The 18,029-nt window shown below is 44.4% G+C and overlaps 1 protein-coding gene across 3 annotated transcripts in view; it reads right to left on the bottom strand.

The window, feature by feature from the left end:
• The window catches only part of nlgn3a (neuroligin 3a), a 310,046-nt gene that overhangs the window by 287,520 nt on the left and 4,497 nt on the right, over positions 1–18,029 (bottom strand). The gene's annotated exons all lie outside the window — the stretch shown is intronic.

The raw sequence follows: 18,029 nt of genomic DNA, 5'->3' as shown, positions 1-18,029 counted from the left end.
CCCTCCAGCCGAGATGGAGAGCGGGTTTTACAGCCCACACTTCATCGTGCCCAAAAAGAGCGGTGGGTCACGGCCAATCCTAGATCAGCGCGTTTTGAACCGCTGCCTGCACAAGCTGCCGTTCAGAATGCTCACGCAGAAGCGCATCCTCCGGTGCGTTCGTCCTCTGGGTTGGTCTGCAGCATTAGACCTGATGGACGCGTATTTCCATGTCTCCACTCTTCCTCGCCACCGTCAGTTTCTGCGGTTTGCATTTGAAGGTCGAGCTTGGCAATACAAAGCCCTCCCCTTCGGGCTCTCTCTGTCTCCGCGGGTCCTCACCAAGCCCGCGGAGGGTGCCTCAGCGCCCCTTCGGCTCGCGGGCATCTGCATACTCGATTTCTTTACGACTGGCTGATTTTTGCCCTCTCTCGGAGCAATTGATTATGCACAGAGACAAAGTGCTCTGGCACTTCCACCTGTGGGGGTTTCAGGTCAACCGAGAAAAGAGCAAACTCGCCCCCGTGCAGAGGATCTCTTCTCTCGGGCTGGAGCTGGACTCGGTCACCATGGCAGCGCGCCTCTCCGGAGAGCGCGCTCAGCTGATGCTGTACTGTCTGAGAGAGCTCGACAGTAAAATAGTGGTCCCACTGAAACTATTTCAGAGGCTCCTGGGGCATATGGCATCCGCAGCCGCTTCATGCCGCTCTGATTATTCTATATGAGGCCACTTCAGCACTGGCTTCACGATCGAGTCCCCAGACGCGCATGGCACGCGCGCGCACACCGAGTCTCTGTTACTGCGCTGTGTCGCCGCGCCCTCAGCCCTTGGAGCGACCCCTCGTTCCTACAGGCCTGGGTGTCTCTAGAACAGGCGTCCAGTCTTGTTGTCGTTTCAGCAGACGCTTCCAACATGGGCTGGGGGGCTGTGCGTTGCGGGCATGCGGCTGCGGACCTGTGGAAAGGTACCCAGTTGCATTGGCATATCGCCTGGAGCTGTTGGCAGTGTTCCTCGCTCTCCACCGTTTTTTTCCGGTGCTGGAGCGGCAACACGTGCTGGTCAGGACGGACAGTACGGCGGCGGTGGCGTATATCAGCCGTATGGGGGGTATGCGCTCTCGCCGCATGTCTCAGCTCGCCCGCTGTCTGCTCCTCTGGAGTCATCCGCGGCTGAAATCGCTGCACGCCATTCATATTCAGGCAAGCTCAACCGTGCAGCCGATGCGCTCTCACGGCAGCCTTGCGTCCTGGAGAATGGAGACTCCACCCCGAGTCTGTTCAGCTGACATGGGCGCGATTCGGGGAAGCCCAGATCGATCTGTTGCTTCCCCCGAGATCGCTCATTGCCAGTTGTTCTTTCCCTGACCGAGTGCTCTCGACACGGATGCACTGGCTTACAGCTGGCCTCGGGGCATGCGCAAATACGCGTTTCCCCCAGTGAGCCTGCTCGCGTAGTTACTGTGCAAGGTCAGGGAGGACGAGGAACAGGTTGCTGGTTGCGCCCCTCTGGCTCAACCGGACCTGGATGTCAAAGCTCTCCCTCGCGATAGCCCTCCCCTGGCAGTCCCTTCGAGAGAGCACCTACTCTCTCAGAGACAGGGCACCACCTGGCACCCTCGCCGATCTTTGGAGATTTTTAGACGCGAGGAAGACTTAGGTAACCTCCGATTGCGGTGGCTAATACCGTCACTCGGACTAGAGCCCCCTCCCTGAGCGCGCCTATACCCTGACGTGGAGTCTATTCACTGAATGGTGTGTCTCTCGCTGAGAAGACCCCCGTAATTTGCCAGATCAGCGTTGTGCTTTCTTTACGCCGAGAGAAGTTGGAGAGCAGGCTGTCGCCCTCCACACTCAAGGTTACGTGGCTGCCATCTCTGCTCTCATAACGCGGTGGCTGGCAGCACCGTGGGAACGCATAACCTCATCATCCGGTTCCTCAGGGGTGCTAAGCGAATTAATCCACCCCGCCCCCTCTCATGCCCTCTTAGGATCTCGCCCTCGCTACACAAGCCTACACAAGATCCCTTCGATCCTCGACTCAGTATCTTTCTGTCCCTGAAGACAGCTCTGCTGGTTGCGTTGATATCGATTAGAGGGTCGGAGACCCGGAGGCATTTTTCGGTCAGTGACTCGTGCCTGTAATTGGGCTGGCTTCTCTCACGTCCTGAGACCCCGCCCGCGATATGTGCCCAAGGTTCCTACCACTCCGTTTTAATACGAGGTAGTGAGCCTGCAAGCGCTGCCCTCGGAGGAGGCAGACCCAGCCCTTCTTTATTGTCCAGTTCGCGTTTTGCGTATTATCCGGACCGCACTCAGAGTTTAGATCATCTGAGCAGCTCTTCGTCTGTTATAGCGGTCGGCAGCAGGGAAGTGCCGTACCGAAATAAGTTCCCACTAGATTGTGGATGCCTTTCTTTCACTATCAGAGCCGAGATGAGCCGCGTCCACCGAGAGCGCGTGCGCACTCCACTCGGAGCTTCGCATCTTCTCGAGCGCGCGCACGCGGCGCCCCTCTAACAGACATCTGTAGAGCTGCGGGCTGGGTGACACCCAACACATTTGCAAGGTTTTACAATCTGCGAGTGGAGCCGGTTTCCTCAAGGGTATTAGGTAACCCTTGGTGATTGAGGAAACAATTCGGTAGGGTGTTGAAACACGCTTGCTGCGCCATTTTCCCTAACACGGAGATACGTGCGCCTTTTTATCTGTCAGTAAAGTTCCCCATCAGGTGAGCCCTGCAGATTCCTCCGTGGCCCCCAGCACTGACTCAGCGGAGGAGTCACTTGCTGGCCCACTACGTTGTAGGTCTGCCCGCTGGTCAGCCCGCGTTTTGGGTAAAGGTGCCTGCTATGCGTGATCCCCACTAGGCGATCCCATATGCTTATTCCGCCACGGTTAAGTCCCCCCCCCCTGGGCGGACCCATGTCTTCCCTCCCCGCTAACCACTCTTTTGCTATGCGTACTCCCCCTTTTTAGGGCTAGTCCATATGTAAATTCTGCCATCTATCCCCCCTTGGGTAACGGATGGCCTCCGCAGCGTCCTCCCTATCGGGATTGCACGCTTCCCAACGTACTGTCGTATTTTCCTAGAATTATCTAGATGCTCACGACTTCCCAAGAATATATCTAAATCCGTAAAACTTCTGTTGAAGTAGGATAAATTAGGGCCAGGGACACGTTGGAGGACCGAGCCTCCCATGATGTGGGTGCGTCACGCTTGCTTGACAATCCCCTCATCGGGGGCGTTGGTAAGGTGCAGTCATTATGGCGCTTTCCATACTTCTCCCATTTCGTGGATTCAATCAATCCACTCTATGGCACTGAAGTTCCCCAACCGAAGGGGAACGTTCGAGGTTACAGAAGTAACCCTTCGTTCCCCGAGGAGGGGAACGGAAGTGCCATACTCCGTCGCCATAATGACTGTCCCTTAGCTGTTTGAAAGTCTCTTCAGCTTAAAAGGATGGCGTCTGCTCGCTCCAGGTGTGCTTATATGCTGGGATAATTGGCAATGAAGTACACCTGTGCAAGCTTACGCTGCCAATTCATTGCATTCATTGGCCCGTTCAATACTCTTTCAGACAAGCGGCTTCTGAACCGAATCCTCCCATTTCGTGGATTCAATCAATCCACTCTATGGCACTTCCGTTCCCCTCCTCGGGGAACGAAGGGTTACTTCTGTAACCTCGAACGTTCCCCCACAGTCTAAAGACATGCGGCATAGGTGAATTGAATACACTAAATTGGCCGTAGTGTATGATTGTGTGTATTTTCCACAACTGGGTTGCAGCTGGAAGGGCATCCGCTGTGAAAAACATGTGGTAGAATAGTTGGCAGTTCATTCCGCTGAAGTGACCCTTTATAAATAAGGAATTAGGCTGAAGGAAAATAAGTAAATAAATAATCTTTATTGCGTTTTTTTTTTTTTTTGGAGAGGGGTGCTCGTGCAAGAATAAAGCGGGTTGCAAACCAGATGCACCGATTAGGGCCACAGCATGGTACATCTGGTGTGCGACCCCCTTAAGATGTGTAACACACATGAGTGAGGATGGCGACAGCAAAAAATGGTGGACATAACAAGCTTTTTTCAACAGAAAGTGTAAAGCGGGTCACACACCGGATGCACTGCTCAGTGTCACGACATGACAGTTGGAAGTATTGCACACTCGCATGATGTTCATTCATTTTCTTTTCGACTTAGTTCCTTTATTAATCCGGGGTCGCCACAGCGGAATGAACAACCAACTTATCCAGCATATGTTTTATGCAGTGGATACCCTTTCAGCTGCAACCTATCACTGGGAAACATCCATACACACTCAATCACACTCATACACTACGGACAATTTTTAGCCTTCCCATATCACCTATAGCTCATGTCTTTGGACTGTGGGGGAAACCGCACCAACCGGAGGAAACCCACGCAAACGCATGGAGAACATGCAAACTCCACACAGAAACGTCAACTGACCCAGCCAAGGCTCGAAACAGCGACCTTCTTGTTGTGAGGGGACAGCACTACCTACTGCGCCACTGCATCGCCCATTCACATGATATTTTATATAAAACAATACAGATGGCGCTCTGTCGTGTGGCAGAAATATGAACAGTGTCCTGAGTTGTAAGGGGGTCGCACACCAGAGGCGCCACTCAGTGCCGAGACACTGCGTGCATATGACAGCTGGAAGTACTGCACACCAGATGTGCACATTTGCATGTTATTCAAAATAAAACTATTCAAATGGCGCTTTGTGGCACAGCAGAAATATGAACAGTGTCCTGAGTCATAGCTGGGTGCCGCAGACAGCTGCTGACTTGCTGTGCCGGTGTGCTTCTATGTTTAGAATTCTAAAATGCATGGCACTGTGTGGCGATGCAGCCTGGTGCCGAGCGGCACATCTGGTGTGTGACCCCTTGTAGCTGGGTACTGTGGACAGCCACCGACTTGCAGCGGCGGTATGCATACCCTGATAGAAATTGTTTTAGTATGCCCCAAATTTTAGTATGTAAAATGTTTCAGCATACCAAAATGGTTTTAGTATGGTATGTGTTTATGCAAGTGAGACAAGTGTGGTGCTAATCGACAAGAGAAGGCACCAATAATGGTCCATACACCATACTAATCAAGCAATACAACTGTTTATTGCTGGTACACACAGCTGATATCAATTATCACACTAATATTCAATAATCATGAATCATACTCATGAACATCATTAATCGAAATACAACAAAATTGCATAAAAGGCTTATAATGCGAAATAAAGATGAGGTTACATGAATAAAAGATAGATAATGAAAACTTCAAGCAATTTGATACAAGTATATACAACCTCAGAGACGTGCCATCATTTTCCTCTTCAAAGACTGGGGAGCCCGTTGCAGTCACATTGGAAAACCAACACGTGTGTCAGAGAATGCCGGGCGATGCGCGCTTATCCCACGGCTGAGCTTCCAATGTTTCAGCAAGAAACCCTCATCTTTATAGTCAAAATTTGGGTGCTGGCCAAAGGTTGGCCTAATAGGTAAGAGAGAAGTGTGAGTTGATCAGGCCCACCTCCTCTCTCAGCTAGTTGCACATTATTTCTGATTGCAAAGCACTAATTTTAGGATTGTATTGTCAGCATGATTATCTAGAGTCAATATTCTACCTCCTGAAATTTGGAAAAAGTTAACCTTAAGGTCCGGAGACCCTTCTCTGGTTATTTGGTCATGCTTAAGTGTCAATATTTTACCTCCTGAAATTTGGAGAAAGGTGTGAAGTTAACCCTAAGGTCATGAGACCCTTCTCTGTTCATTTGGTTGTTTGTTGAGCGCAACAGAAGAAAAACAAAAAATATCTCATTTGTTACAGAAATCTATGTTTAGAATTCCAAAATGCATGGCATCACTGAGCGGCACATCCGGTGTGCAACCCCCTTTAGGCTTGATGTGTTGTGTAAACTTGCTGCCACTGCAAACTAAGTAGCATCTACACTCTCGAACGGTAAAACAAACGGTCTGGCTGACCAAAGCGGGAGATATTTCAAAAATTAACAGTATTACTGCAGCTGCTCACTCCTGATGAGCTTACGTCAAACATCTCAATACGTTAACATGTTTCTCTAAAAACAATACATTACACTTTCCTTTATAAACCTTCTACTTTTCCACTTCACAGAGTCACTAATTTTAGCATGACCTGACTTTCAAATTTAACATATTTTTTGACAAGGCTCAGTGGCTTTTGTATTTTAATTGCTTACTATAGTGGGTTGTATGTACTTAACCTTGGTTTAATAAAAAGATTCATTAAGACATTCTGATTCTAGCTACAAAAAAGTAAAAACCCATTACCGAAATTTGTCAAAGTATTTTGTCAGTATAACATTCTGTTTAGAAGCACACTTACATCATATGCATTTTATTTATTTTGCCTTTCCATGGCTTGAAATTATATAATGTAACAAATAATATAGAGAGTCTGTAAAATCGGTAAAGTTTGTTGCAGATTGTAATAATATAGGTTTGCTAACCTATAACCTACCGGCAATAAGGGACAATATTAGGATTTAGAAATTTGAAAAGAAATTAATATTAAGAAGGAAACTTATTCATTCATTTCCTTTTCGGCTTAGTCCCTTTATTAATTAGGGGTCACCACAGCGGAATGAACCCCCAACTTGTCCAGTATATGTTTTAGACAGCAGATGCCCTTCCTACTACAACCCATGACTGGGAAACATCCATACACTCTCATTTAAACACATACACTACAAACAATTTAGCTTACCCAATTCACCTATAGCCCATGTGTTTGGACTGTGATGGAAACCCACGTGACCAAGGGTAGAACATACAAACTCCACACAGAGGCTCGAACCACCTTCTGTGATGTGACTACCCACTGCACCACCACGCAGAGGAAGTTAAATATATTCAACTTCCTGTTCGATTGGTGGGGTAGGTGTATGCATTAAAACAGCTTATAGGAGGAGAAGCTGGTGCTCAAGTTCCCCCTCATTGGTGGTGAGCTCAACCTAAGTGGCTCTGCAGTGAGCACTCTAATTTAAACAAGATTCCCTGTGATGGAATAAGAGGCTTTTTTAGGAGTTGGGACACCGTTAGTAGTCTTGGCAGGATGTCAACATACATGTGACGATGCGTGATGTCATGACCAGAAAGGTAAAGTCCTTCTGGTTAGCCTGAAGCAAATTTACAAGATCACAATTGCAGCATCAATGGTCACATACATAACTTGAGACATTATCTTTCATGGAAACACAGGCTAAAACTGGAGTTGGGACTCCATGGCAACAAGTGGAATGAGCGCTGACAGTTACAGGCAAAGACTGCACACACGATTCATATGTGAGTGTGATAGCCTCAGTATGACCTTTTGTGGTGGGCTTAAGCACACAAATAATTATTTTATGCCACAGGGCAGTTCTATTAACTTAAACACCCAAAGTCAAATTAACTACTCCTTATCCAATGTTGTGAATGGTGGAGTATGGAAGACCTGCGAAGTAAAAGTTTGTGGCACATTATTGATGTCCTTAGGTATGTATCCTGGTCTAGGGTACAGAAATGCTCTCACTGTACCAGGTAAAAAATAATGTGAAAGAGCTACTAATAAGGACTAAATCTTCTATTCTCCCAAGCAAAGAAATTAAAAGCACAATTCAGGTTTAAAGGCAGAAAATTGCCTTAGATTGAGTTTGTATTAGTCAAACCTACTGGTTGTATAATTAGATGTATTTTTGTAAAAATTGCTTTTACTTGTTGATTTTTTTAATGATTTTATTGTATAGTTTGCATTTGAGAAAATGCTTTTAAAGGTTGTATATAAAATAAGGTTTATTGTTTTATTATCTTAAACTAAAGCATTTATAATAAAAAAATAATGAAAACTGAAAATCTATTTATCATCTATCTTTTTTGTTTTATTTTAAAAACGTAGTGCTGTTAAATATACAATATACCATTAAACTTATTACAACATGCTACCTATTACAACCTTCTAAAATTAACAAAAGAATGAAGAAAAGAACTGCCATTAAATCCCTAATAGCCATGACCCACATAGAGGTTGATGGAGGCATTCAGATGTGGCCCATTTCTGCTATTCTACATGGTCTTCCAGCTAGCAGCTTTTACTAAGCTCCTTAAAAGGCTGCCCCAAGGAATCAATGATAGCCTCTGGGAACAGCCTCTTGAGGCCTTATCTGTGTTCATTTATCCAAAGAACCACACAGCACAATGTCTGCACTGTCTTTAACATCAAATGATAAATAAAAGCAAAACCTCTGTTAGACAACTACCACTATACAATATATGTACCATATGATTCTGACAGTGTATATTTGTACCATATGTTTCTGAAACTGTGTACAGAATCTGTTTCATTATAATTATATTATACTTTATATTAATTATAAAAAATAAACAAAGGTGCACATTAAAAAAAAGAGAGAGAAAGAGAGTGAGAGTAAGAGAAAGACAGTAATAAATTTACCAATTTAGATTATTTCTAAAACTCCCAAAGGGATTTTTCTATTGAAATAACTGATTTCTTTTATCTTTGCCATGGTGACAAAACATAATATTTTTAGAATATTATTTTTCGCAACAAATTCATATTCAAAAATCTAATCGAATCGTGCCTTTAGAATCGAAAATGTAATCGAATCGAGGATTTGGAGGATCGTGACACCCTTACTCAGTCTTTCTCTTGTCTTGTGTATAGAGTAGTTCTGGTCTTTTTGCATTTTGCACTTGTTAATTTCTGTCTCCTTCCAGATAGATGGAGCATGATGTATTTCAGAGCTATTTATTCTAAGCATGAAACAACCAATAAAAGGCCACTGTGTATAATTTGCTGTCATGTTAATTTAAGGTCTATTCAAGCCATGCTGTTGGAGTTTTATGTGAAATAATGAGTCAACTAAATGAACTAAATGATGATGCACTCAATATTCTCTGTCCACAGCATACATAGTTTCAATATTCTATAAATATTCTTCATCAAAATTTTGTATAACGTTTTATACTGCATGGTGCATTAGATCATAAAACCCAGTAGCTCCATCTCAAGTGAACTGCTGCTCACTCTGCAGCCAACGAGCTTGCTCCTCATCAGTTTAAATGCTCCCCGTCATTTCATGCTGTTAAGCTGCGGCGTGTTTTCAGAGACCCTCCTCCACCCTAGAGAACATGCAAACTCCACACAGAAACGCCAACTGACTTAGCCGAGGCTCGAACCAACGACTTTTTACAACAAAGCTTTTTAACAGAACTGTGTGTAGGTATAGTGTGCCCACAGTCATATGGGAGTTATATAAACACAACAATTTTTTCTGATGTTAAAACAGGATCCAAATGCCACTGATTCTGAAGTATTTTTTTACTTACCACATACAGTACCTATGTAGACATAAGAGAAAACGTTAACTTAAGTCGGTAACACTTTACAATAACAGTACTTGAATAATGATGTATTAATATGTAAACTAAACATTACTTTATTATGAATTAATGATGAGTTAAGGCGCGCACTAATCAGTAACTAACTTCAACTTCTACATGATTCACATGAGTTCATGTGAGAATAACGGCTACCGCCTTAATTTCTTGTGAGTACATGATTTTTTGTTAATGTATTAATTACCACATTAGCTTATGCTTAATTAAACCATGAAGAACTCATGATATGTTAATGTATAATTATGTTGTGACTTTACTTGTAGGGGTACATCATCATTAACCCATACTTAACTACTCATGAACTCCTTATGCGCCTCCAACTTGTGAGTTTACACTGAATAACACAAGATAAGTGTTCTGTCAACATCAACATGAACGCTACGGTTACTAAAGTAACCCTCGTTCCCCGAGGGGGGGAACGGAAATGCTATGTGGAAAAACCTTCCACAATATGGGGTTTTCATCAGAAACCAATCATCTGAAAGAGTATAAAATCGGGCCAATGAAATGCCAAATGAATTGGCAGCGTCAGCATGCACAGCTGGCGTCAGTGACAATCAGTCAAGTATATAAGACGCGGCTAGTGCAATGCTCAACATCCTTTTGAGCTGAGGAGACTTTCACGCTCAACAGCTAAGGGACAATCGTTGTGGCGAAGGTACATAGCATTTCCGTTCCCCGAGGGTTACTTTAGTAACCGTAGCGTTCCTCTTCGGATGGGGAACTCGAATGCTATGTGGAAAAACCTTCCACAATATGGGGAAATCTATGGAAAACGCCACAACGAAAGCACCTTACCGCGTCCCTGGCGAAAGGTTGTGCCACACAGTAGAGCCAGCGAACCTACAACGCTGCGAGATGCAGTCTTCCAACGTGTCCCCTGGCCCTTACTCACCTTACTTACCTGTTCAGGTTTAGCTATATTTTTAGGGGAGTCGAAAATAATCCAGTAAGAGTTTAATAAGACAGTACGTTGGGAAAGCGTTCAGTCTCGATAGGGAGGACGCTGCGGAGTTCACCTGGGAGACCTGGTGACAGCCTGAGGCCAAGCCCTGGAAATGGGGGAGGGGTACATAAGAAGATGGTTAGCGGGGAGGGAAGACACGAGCCCGCCCTAACACGGAGGAGACTAAAAAGTGGTTGAGTGAGCTTATGGGATCGCCCGCAGGGGATCACGCATAGCAGGCACCTATACCCAGAATGCGGGCTGACCGGTGGGCATGACAACAACGTAACGGGCCAGCATCTGACTCCTCTGCTGAGTCAGATGCTGGGGGCCTCGGAGGAACTCTGTAGGGTTCACTGAACGGCACGTACCTCTGTGTTAGGGAGAATGGCGCAGCAAGCGTGTTTCAACACCCCAACCGAAATGTTTCCTCAATCACCAAGTGTTACCTAATACCCTTAAGGGAAACCGGCTCCATTCGCAGATTGTAAAACCTAGCAAATGTATTAGGTGTTGCCCAGCCCGCAGCTCTGCAAATCTCTGTCGGAGAGGCGCCACATGCTAGGTGACACGGCTCACCCTGGCTCAGAAGAGCGAGGGAGATGGCATCCACTCTCCTGTGGCCCAACCTTCGTTTAGATACGGCACTTTCCTTCTGCCGACCACCGTAGCAGACAAAGAGCTGGTCAGAGGATCTAAAGCTCTGAGTGCGGTCCACATTAATGAAAGGGCTGGGTCTACCTCCTCCACGGGCAGTGCTTGCAGGCTCACTACCTGATCCTTAAACGGCATGGTAGGAACCTTGGGCACATAGCCGGGTTCTAGGCATGAGTCACTGACCGAAAATGCCTCCAGGTCCCCGACCCTTTTAACCGATGCCAACGCGACCAGCAGAGCTGTCTTCAAGGACAGAAATCTCAAGGATACTGAATCGAGTGGCTCAAAGGGCTTCTCACGTATGCTCGTAGCACTACCGCGAGGTCCCAAGAGGGCATGAGAGTGGGGCGGGGTGGAACCATACGCTTCGCACCTCTGAGGAACTGGATAATGAGGTTATGCCTTCACATGGTGCCGCCATCTACGCATCATGATGAGCGGAAATAGCGGCCACGTAGACCTTCAGTGTGGAGGGCAGGGGGGGGACGTCGCTCCAGGGGGGGACGTCGCTAGGAGGGAGAGTTCATAAATCCACATAAGTCCGGTTGGGCCAGAGAGGCGCAACTAACAAGACCTGCTCCTCATCCTCCCTGGGTTTGCACAGTAACTGTGCGAGCAGGCTCACTGGGGAAAACGCAAGTTTGCGCATGCCCCGAGGCCAGCTGTGGGGCAGTGCCCATGACAGCTGAACAGACTCGGGGTGGAGTCGCCATTCTCCCGGGGCAAGGAGCTGCCAGGAGAGCCAGTTGGCCGGAGGGAGGGAGAGAAAGGAGACCGTTCTCTCGCGCTCTGTGAGCTGTTGGCGAAATGCACTGATCATAGTGCATAGCATAGCATCCCAAACTGGCAATGTTCAGGCTGTCACATCTGAGGAAAGAAGAAAAAGCTCTTTTTTTTTTACGCTGTTAAATGAAGAGCCCCACCCTCTAGTAGGAAAAAAGCAAATTCCCTCCTGGGGCGGGGGGCACTGATTGCCTGCGAGATGCTCGGCGCAGCCGCTTGGCTGAAGGCACAGGCGGGGCGGCGGGGCGGCGGAGCAAAAAGCTATAGACGAGCGCCCTTGGCGAAAAGCAGTGAATGTGGATGGCTCGGTGGGATGGAGCGGTCTACGATCCCGCCTATAGATTATAACACATCGCCTCTGACTGCTTCATCACAGGCGTGAACTCCTGGCCGAGTTCACTGACAGTGTCGTCGAACAGGCCAGCCCGGCATATGGGTGAGTTAAGAAAGCGAACTTTGTCAACATCACACACATCACAAGATTTAGCCTAAAGTGGTCATCGTCCTTCCCAGGGTGCGGAGCTCATGCCCAGTCCTGGGTCGGAACCATCCTTGCCGCAGCTTAGCCAGTGCCTGCGCTTGGTAGCACTGGTAGGTGGCCATAGCATGCAAGGTGAGGGTGGAGGTGCACGCAGCAAACTGCGTAAGCCCACTGTGCGCATCCAGGAAGAAAGGTTTTTACACCCCTCTTGTCAGTTCGGCCGTGGGGCTGGGGGATAAACCATCACCAGAGCCACGGCCGAAGCAGCCTGGGGAAGCACGGCCACAAAGTCTGCTTCTAGATTCGACACGCGCTCATCAACCCAGAGGGAGGAGCGGGTTGGAATCCTCATCAGACATTGACAGCCCACCCTCCAAGGATGGTGAGGATGGAAGCGCACGTAGATCGGGCAGAAAAAAGTGCCCTCAAAACTGCGTGAGCTTACTGTGCACGTCCGGGAAGAAGGGGACGGAAGGCTTTGAATCCTCTACATTACACCCATCTAGTGGGTCCGGTCGCGGGGCTGGGGGATAAATCATCACCAGGCCCACGGTCGAAGCAGCCCGGGAAAGCTTTCCACCCCGGAGGGAGGGAGCGAGCAGGTTCGCATCCTCATCAGACAATGACATGGACAATGACATCTAATCCTCCGTGTCAAGTGAGAGACCGACCATCCGAAGAGGGAGCGCTATTCTCACCTGAAGCTTGGATGGAGGGCGTGGAGGAGCGAGAGGTCTGCAGCCCGAAGGTGCCGGATTTACTCCCACTGAACCCTGAGATCTGCCCGAGTGCCAACCGCAGTGCGGGGGACAACTGGGGTGGGTCGCTCTTTTGCAAGAGCGAGCCGCGATCTTAACTGTGCAGCAGACATGACATCAAAGAGACGGCATACACTGCCTGCGAGCACAGAATTAACATGCTGGAACCCCAGACATGAAACGCAGTGCTCGTGCCCATCATCCGGGGATAGGAAACCACCGCATCCAGAAACGCACGGTCGGAGAGACGTCTTGAAAAAGACGCGCTGCAAAACCATCTTGCTCTTTTAGAAAAACTTTTTCCCGATATACAAACCGCTCTTGGAGGACTGGACCCAAAGAACGCCAGTCAAGGGAGAAAACCCAGCTCAACCGTCTGCCACTGCGTTTACGTGCTCTGGACCGGGAGAAGCTGCTTCTCGATCTCTCTCTGTAGACACAGGTAGGAGAACCCTCAAAGACTCTCTCAGAAGCTAGTAAAAGGCTCTGATAGCGAAAAGGATGTCGAGCATTGCACTAGCCGACTGACTGTCATTGACTCCAGCTGTGCATGCTGACACTGCCAATTCATTTGGCATTACATTGGCTCGATTTTATACTCTTTCAGATGATTGGTTTCTAACGAAAACCCCATATTGTGGAAGGTTTTTCCACATAGCATTGGAGTTCCCCATCCGAAGGGGAACAGGAGTTCATAAGTAGTTATGAATGAGTTAATAGTGATGTGCCCCTCCAAGTAAAGTCATGACATAACTATACATTAACAGCTCATGAGTTCATGTTGGTTACATTTAGCTTATACCTATATGTTAATTAAAACATTAATTAACAACATATACTAACAAGTAATTAAGGTAGCCGTTATTCACACATGAACTCATGTGAATTATGTTGTAGTTAAAGGTAATTCATTATTAGTGCATACCTTAACTCATCATTAATTCATAATAAACTAATGTTTAGTGTACATATTAATACATAATTATTCATGTACTGTTATTGTAAAGTGTAACACTTAAGTCAATGCACACTATGACATATTAAAAAAAAAACTAAATTGCCAGCAGGCTACTGATTAAATAATTTAATGCTCAATAAGAAAGAATAAACATTTATTCATTCATTCATTCATTCATTCAATTATTTTCCTTCAGCTTAGTCTATGTTTCAGAGGTCGCCACAGCGTAATTAACCACTAACAATATATTATATGCAGCGGATGCCCTTCCAGCCACAACCCAATAGTGGTAAACACCCATACACTCTCACATTTAGACACACACACACACACACACACACACACACACACACACACACACACACACACACACACACACACAATAAACAATTTAGTTCATTCCATTTTCATAAGACCACATGTCTTCAGACAGTGGGGGAAACCGGAGCACCCGGAGGAAATCCATGCAAAAAGAATAAACAAATGTTACATTTATTTCATTTTTGTCAATATTTAGCAAATATGCAACATTAGCCTAAATGTATATTTACAGTACAAACAAAATATTGTAGAAACTAATTTATGAGTGTATTTTAAACTGTAGTTACCTAGTCCCCTGTACTGTAGATGCACCTTGAAACCGTCTGCCATTTCAGGAGCATGAACAAAAGCAAAGCCCTCACATGTGTAACATTGAAAAAAAAAAAAAAAAAAAGCTTGTTCAAGGTCATTTTTTCAACCCTTTGTAAATAGAACAGAAATAAGGAGTCCAGAAAAAAATGTGTCCTTGTCCTTTTGGGAAGCACAGTGCTTTAGTATGCTTTATGGCAGTATAAGAGATCTTTTGAGACAAGGTCAGTGAAATGCTGGCAAAGAACATTTAGATTCCATCCCTGTTGCTTTTAAGTGGCTTATTTGCCAAGAGAATGATATAGAGTGGATTTATAGGCTTATCTTTGCAAAATAATTTTTAGCCTCTAAACAAAACTATGTCCACACAATAGTTGCTCCTAGTTTATTCAAAAATGTTTAAATGACTGTACTTTGCCAAATTGTTGACATTTTCTTTCCTTTTACCTTAATCCTTTTAACTGAAGTACAACTGTAGTGACCTGTCTGACTGATATTGTGTTTTTAGAGGACACACATAGACATTTTAAAAGATACAGTATGTGTAAAACATAGCATTCAACATTAAGGTCCTCATCACACACCGTGCGCAATAAGGCGCAAGATGTGTTTCCATGAAGTGTTGCTATTTTTAGACAAATGCAACCTTAATTTTCCCGTTTTCCGCCACATTGGTTTAATGCAAATCCATTTGCATTACTTTGTGGACTCATGTATTTTGATCTAGAAAAGAGGTGTGTTAAGGCACATTGTTAGTGCATTGCTATTTTAAGGAGCTAAAATAGACTGCGAAAATAATTGGCTGAAAGTTGGTCTAAAGTCCAGCGCCTCGCTTACACATTAGGGTTGGGCGATGTTGACCAATTTTGCATTGTACGATGTCTAATGTGAAGAGACGAGAGTTTGGTTGAAGTTCACTGTAGTGCATACAATTTTACAGTTTTCACTGCAAAATCCCCACCACGTGCGCAGATTTATGAGACATTTATGCAGAATGTATCTTTGCACCTAAAAACCTGTTATGTGAACTTGAAGTAAAAAAGCCCGCAATGCTTGCCCCGCCTTTGTGCTCTTCTTATTGGCTGACTGCTCTACAACTGAACGGGAATGATTGGTTAATATCAGCTGTCAATCACTCAGTCAATGATTTCTGCCTTCAGATGACAGGAGCTACAACCACGAAAATGTGAAGCCCTGAAGATGAGAGAATGAAAATGATTTAGGATGTACAGCAGTATGTTTAACGCAGTGGATGTTCTTCCATCCACAACCCAATACTGAGAATACTTAGCCACAAAAGAGAGAAAGTGACAGTAAAAGGAAAGGCTGTTTGGAGCAGGCTCATTCTTTATCCTTGCACTACAGATGGTCTGTTTAACTCTTTTCTCACTACTGAAGCGTTCAGTTTTTCCACTTACAAATTTCACCATGTAAATAGCAAATGTGTCATGGCACGACACAACTGACTCCTAAAGGGAATGGGAGATGAGACTTTGATTGATTTATTCTCAAAGCACACCCATAAGCTTAACCCTGTTAGACCATACGTCGTGTTGCAGAGTGTATTTTTCCATCCTTAAAATAGCAAAAGTGTATTTAGACATGCCCTTAATGCTTTTGTGCCCTGTGCATCAGACTTTGCGCCTAGATCATTAAATTAAAACCCTAAACCTTTATATTGGCAGTTAAGCATATGCAATCCTTTGTAAACATCTCTAAAAGTTACAGAACACTTGATCTATCTAAAATTGAGCAATCAGAAAGACAAACTCAATGAAGGGGGAGCACAATATGATGTGTCATGCATGATATAGTCATCAGAGGTTATATAGCTTACAGTGCACAATGCATGGTTATAATTAGGGGCCAGATGGAATCTGCGGATGTTTTTTGCTATTTCTGCAGAGAATTTTGGTAAAAATCTGCGGATTTCTGTGGAATTATTTTGGGAGTATCATAACTAAAACCTTAATATGTGAAATAAAAAATATTATCTTTTGAACTTTTATTTATTGTTTAAATTGCAAATCCAATTAAATTCACATTATTTGGTAAACAAAGCAAGTCTTTCATATAATATCTCTACTAAAAGACAGAAAATATGACTTTACAAACTGCATTGTACATAAATCAGATGAACATTTTTATTTTAGTCAGTAATATTACTGTAATTAATTTAAAAACTGAATAAATATAGATTTACACACATTTACTTAAGTAAATAAATAAAATTAATGATGGGCTAAAAATCTGTGGAATTCTGCAGAAATCTGCAGAATTCTGCATGCACAGATTCCATGTGGGCCAAGTTATAATTAATTTTAAAATTCACACACACAAGATGACCAATGAAAATTCACTGAAAACCAGTGAACCATGTTTTTCTCCATCCATGTTTTTAACGTAGAATATAATTGTGATTGTTTTGGAATTCATAGAGTCACAAAAGTCATATTTTACTGTCTCCAAATGGTTTTATGACCCTGCGGATTCCACAATGTTCACATATATTCACTTATGAAGTGTGCATGAAAATATGATCTTTCAAAAATCAGAATTTGCACCGTTAATGCCCACCCTACACTGTAAAAAAAAAAGCTGTTAAAAAGTGGTCAGATTCTACAGTAAAATACCGTTTTTTCACTAAAATAGTGATATTCTGTTAAAACCGCATTATGGGTAATATGCTTGTTTTCGAGAAGGTAACCAACAGCAGTAAACTATGAATTAACAAGGCTCAGAGTCGACATTTGAAGTCTGTGTTTGAAATAGCACTTTGTGCTCTTATTCATTATTATGTACACTAGTTCACTAATTTAGTTCACTTAAGAGGGTTAAGCTGCCGTCGCACTGTACTTTCGCATGCGAATGTGTCAGACTGGAAACGCAAGCTCGTGCGATAGGACTAAAAAGTGGCCATAAACAAATATTTTCTCCATTCAAATGAGCGGCTTGGACCCAGAAACTTTACATACGTCACGCGGATTCTCCATGATGGTGACTTAATTGTTAACCTTTAACTCAAATAGAACTTTAGTAGATGTTATACAAAAATAAACATTTTAGTAATAAGTGTAACTTGTGATGATTTTTGTAGAGTTGGTTAATCATCTGCTAATATTTTTACTGATTTAATCATTTGTTGTACTTCAGGTTATTACAATACAAAGCTGTGACTGAAGTTGTAGTATTTTGTATGTCCTGTTTTTGTTTTTGTTATTTCCCTTCAGTATTTCTTTATTTGTTCATCACTAATGCTCAATTATCATTTAGTTAGTCATTTAATTAATTAATTTACTTCAGCTCTGCTCCTTTTCTTAACCACTTAGTAGTATGGACACATGGAAGTGTCCAATTAAAAATGAGGATGTTGCT

Source organism: Danio rerio, chromosome 14, assembly GCF_049306965.1.
Source record: "Danio rerio strain Tuebingen ecotype United States chromosome 14, GRCz12tu, whole genome shotgun sequence".
In the NCBI taxonomy this organism is placed as follows: Eukaryota; Metazoa; Chordata; class Actinopteri; order Cypriniformes; family Danionidae; genus Danio; species Danio rerio.
The sequence above is the reverse complement of the archived record's forward strand: the minus strand, read 5'-3'. Positions and strand labels throughout refer to the sequence as shown.